We start from the raw sequence: 4,975 nt of genomic DNA on the forward strand, positions 1-4,975 counted from the left end.
AACATCAGGGACAATACCTGGAACAAAAACAACACATTCAAAACAGATTTACCAAGGAAGTCTTCACCACTCATCGCTCAAGTACAGTGCACAGCAAAAATTGTGTCTACCTCATTTCCTGTAATCAATGTGGAGCCCAATATGTTGGAGAGACGGGCAACACTATCTTGATCAGGATGACACAACACAAACACAACATATTAAAAGAAAAACAAATGGATACTTACCTGGTCAAACACTTCCGGGAGCATGGATGGGAAGCTCTCAGGGTCATGGTCCTACAGGCAAACCCACAATGGTCTGTACCCCTGAGGAAAAGAGCAGAGAGAATTTGGATTCAGAAACTAAGTACTGTTTATCCCCAAGGCCTCAATGAGAGGTGAATAAAATATTCTTAGGGGGCATTGATGGCCTGTGCAAACAGGTTAGCACCTTCCTCTGACTCTAAACCTAACCCTAACCCTAATTTCTATCCCTAACCCTAAATCCTAACCCTAATTCCTATCCCTAACCCTAAGCCCTAACCTTAACCTAAACCTAACCCTAATTCTAAAACCTAACCCTAACCCTGAATTGTATCCCTAACCACAACCCTAACCCTAACCTTAACCTAATCCTAACCTTAACCCTAATTTCTATCCCTAACCCTAATTTCTAACCATAACCCTACATCCTAATCCTAACCCCAAAACCTAAACCCAACCCTAACCCTAAACCTAACCCTAATTTCTATCCCTAACCCTAAAACCTAACCTTAACCTTTATTTCTATCCCTAACCCTAACCCTAATTTCTAGGCCTAACCCTAAAACCTAACCCTAACTTCTAACCCTAACCCCAAAACCTAACCCCAACCCTAACCCTAAACTTAACCCTAATTTCTATCCCTAACCCTAACCCTAAAACCTAACCTTAACCCTAATTTCTATCCCTAACCCTAATCCTAATTTCTAGCCCTAACCCTAAATCCTATCCCTAAAACCTAACCCCAACCCTAACCCTAATTTCTATCCCTAACTCTAAAACCTAACCTTAACCCTAATTTCCATCCCTAACCCTAACCCTAATTTCTATCCCTAACCCTAAATCTAACCTTAACCCTAATTTCTATCCCTAACCCTAAATCCTAATCCTAACCCTAATTTCTAACCCTAACCCTAAAACCTAACCTTAACCCTTAACTCTAACCCTAACTCTAATTTCTAGCCCTAACCATAAATCCTAATCCTAACCCTAAATCCTAACCCTAACCCTAATTTCTAGCCCTAAACCTAAAACCTAACCTTAACCCTAATTTCTATCCCTAACCCTAATTTCTAACCCTAATCCTAAATCCTAACCCTAACCCCCCATTTCTATCCCTAACCCTTAATCCTAACCTTAACCCTAAACCTAACCGCTAACCTTAACCCCAACCCTAACCGGCCCGTGCCTCATGCCTGTTAAAAACCTAGGGTCATGCAAAATTCTTTAAATCATTAATTATTAATTTAATTATTATTAAAGAATTCATTTAATTCATTAATCCTCATCAAATTTCAAAAAATGCCTTTTCTCAATACACTGAAATACAGGTGTATTCTATTGGCTGAGAACTATTTCTTTTTGAAATTGAGCTGGGAAATGGTTCTCATTGGCTCATTTGAATTGGACCCGCCTCTTTACACTATATAAGAGGCTGCTCAGAGGACTGAATCTTCCCCACTTCTTCCAGCTCGATTAGAGACACACTCAAGCTTTATTTTGATCCTGAATCTATTTTATTTTCAAAGAAAGAATATTTTTTGCAAATACTCTGAACAAGCCTGCCTGAAGAAGGTTCTAAGGGAACCGAAACGTTGCAACGGCTTGTTCCTTTCTCAGCTTTCAGAAATCTTTTGGAAAAAAAACATTTCTTTTATAAGGATTTTATTTTATTTTCCCATTTAAACTAAGCCAACTGCTTGGTTTATTTTCAAGCTCTTTAGAGACTTTTTCAGGAAAATATTCCTTTGAGAGCACATTATTTTATTATTTTTATTTAAAATCAGGCAACTGCTTGATTTTATTTTCAAATTCTCAAGAGAGATTTATTTTGAAAAAACACAAAAAGATTCTTGATTTCAGTTCATTATTTTATTTTATTATTTTATTACACAAAAACATCCCAGATAAATATTTTGTTTAAAAAGCAATAGAAAAGAAAAACTTTTTGAAAAAATGATTCTGCCAGACAGAGATGGTTGGATGGTTGTCACCCGTGGACGCAGGCGTGCTGTCCAAGACACACCTATGCACCGTCCTCGCCACCGTACGGGACACCATCCACAAGGAGAGAGGCCATTCTCTTATGCAGACATGGTTAAATATGGCAATAACCAGAACCTACGTCATGCACAGGGACAAAGGGCCCTCTCCTATACAAACGCAGTTCAATTTTCAGGCCACACGAGGGCAGCAAATACTTACCGTACTGCATCACGTCAGCGGTCTTTCAGACCACAATTTTTTGAACCTCAGGTCTGTTGGGGACCTGTCACAATGATCCCACAAAAAGTAAATCGAACATGGACAACTCATCCACAACAACAAAAAAAGAACACACAGCAGAGACAAAATGTTGTTCAAAAACAGTTAGATGACCCGGATTTTGTAACAAAAACTCGTACCATGTTCAAAATAATTAAATTGGTACACCACAAAAATAATGTGAGCCATGAACAACCTCCTGCATTGACCAAGATGGAGAAAAATCTATCTGAGGTCATCAAACCAGCTCTGCCAAACCCCACAACACAAGCCCTCATAGAAGGCAATGCTAAAAACTGGGCCTATACCACCATGTTGATCCTCAAAAACCATTATGAGGACACATTGGTGGAAGAAATGGCCAAGCTGCAGCACTATCCTTCCCGAGGCTGGGAAGAATGCTTTAACACTGCTGTGTTATGGGCAAAACGTGGGATTGGGAAAAGACTGAGGTATAGATCAATACAGGATGCTCACACACTGATAGGGGACAAATATAAGATCCCTACACCCACTGCTGATGTGGAGGAGGCGAGAGAGGAAGCAGAGACGCAAAGTGTCCCTGCTGCTTCTTCTCTATCACCTGAAGCAGCTGACGGTGCCATCGCGGTGCAGGCCTCGGTGCATGCCGAGGCCGAGGCACACTCCCTACCAGATCTGTCCACCCAACCAGAACCAAAATCCTCCAGAACCACTTCCACCATGACAGATCCACCAAACGATTGGTCGCCTTATAGGGAAGAAGATTCGGACAGTCAGTCCGAAATCGCCCTAGATCCTCCTGCCTCCCCAAAAGCGCAACGCACTCCTTGCCCGAGTTCCAATCCCTGTGTTAGATGGGAAGAGGAACTCGTTATTATCGAAGATCAGGGAGAGTGCGAACAGAATAATGACGGCAGCTCACAAAGGGTGACCCTAAGCCCAGAAAAAATCGGCAGCCTTAGAACAGCCACACAGGCCCGTATTAATATGGAGCTCAGGGTGCCTTCTGCAACACCATGTGACTCCAGCGAGTCTGTTCCAAATAGGCACATAAACACTTCCAGAAAAATGATAGAGTGGAAACTAACTGTCCGTAAGAAATGCCTAGTTATTGGGGATTCCAACCTCTCCAGGATTCCCCCCTTTAAGAACCCAGACCTCCAAATAGAAAGCTATCCGGGGGCCACGTTCAGACACATGGAGGCCGTGATAAACAAAATCCCGGTCTCCAATGATGTTGAGCACCTTATTTTAGCACTGGGCATCAACAGTCGGACTCAGAACGCCAAAGACACTGCCATTAAACAAATGCAGGCGGCAGTAAGAGCGGCGAAAGAAAAATTCCCGGTTGCGCAGATTTGGGTTCCGGAACTTAACTTTTCAGGAACGCTCCCAACAAAAGAGCAAACACAATTAAACATCCTGAGTGGTTACATCACTGCCAACCTAAATCATATTCCGGCCCTGCCCAGATCAGAGTTCCACACTGAGAGTGACAATATTCACTGGACAGTTAATACAGCCAGAAAAATGCTGGAGCATTGGCTTCAACATTTAAATTAAATCTCCCCATAAGCCTGCATGCACAGGAGGGGAACAAAAATGTTGTTGTCTTAGCCAAAAAAACCAAAATCACTTACCCACAATTCAGCCTGCTTAATAGAGGCCTAACATTTATTCCAGCATGGAAAATCAGTAAACAATACAACAGGAGGCAAATGCGATATGATCTGCAACAATACCACCGAAGACTAAAATTGGCATCCTATTTTCAAAATGACGCAGATCAAACTCCCCCACCTTTCACACCTAAATCAGACTGGGTCCCACCCATAGATAAACTGCCCACTGATCTTCTCACGTTGTTCGATACAGACCTTAGATCCTTCAAGAGACACTGCAGACCATATGGGGAACAACTTAACCTCACTCCTGAGGAAATCAGTGCTCTTGAAGAGTTAAAAAATAACCAAAATATTATCATCAAACCCGCTGACAAGGGCAGTGCAACAGTTATTATGGACCGTGAGCAATATCTGTGGGAAGGGTACAGACAATTACAGGATAAAATTTATTACAAAAAATTAGACAAACCCATCTACCCGGACACTGTACCCCTAGTCAAGGAAATAGTCCAAGTCTTGTATACAAAAAAGCACATAAATGCCAAACAGAAGTCCTATCTCTTGGGTGACACAGAGCCCAGGAGCAGGAGATTCTACATGCTCCCTAAAATACACAAAGATCCGGCCAAATGGAGCAAACCCCACGAAATTCCTCCAGGAAGGCCTATAGTGTCGGATTGCGGAAGCGAAACGTACTATACGGCCGAATTCCTGGACTTTTATTTAAATCCCCTTTCCACGAGCCACCCTAGCTATTTAAAAGACACATATGACTTCATTCAAAAAGTTAAAGGACTTGAAATTCCCCAAGAGGCTGTCCTGTTCACTATGGACATTGACAGCCTTTACACAAATATCGAC

This window comes from Silurus aristotelis (genome assembly GCF_946808225.1).
Source record: "Silurus aristotelis genome assembly, chromosome: 22".
In the NCBI taxonomy this organism is placed as follows: Eukaryota; Metazoa; Chordata; class Actinopteri; order Siluriformes; family Siluridae; genus Silurus; species Silurus aristotelis.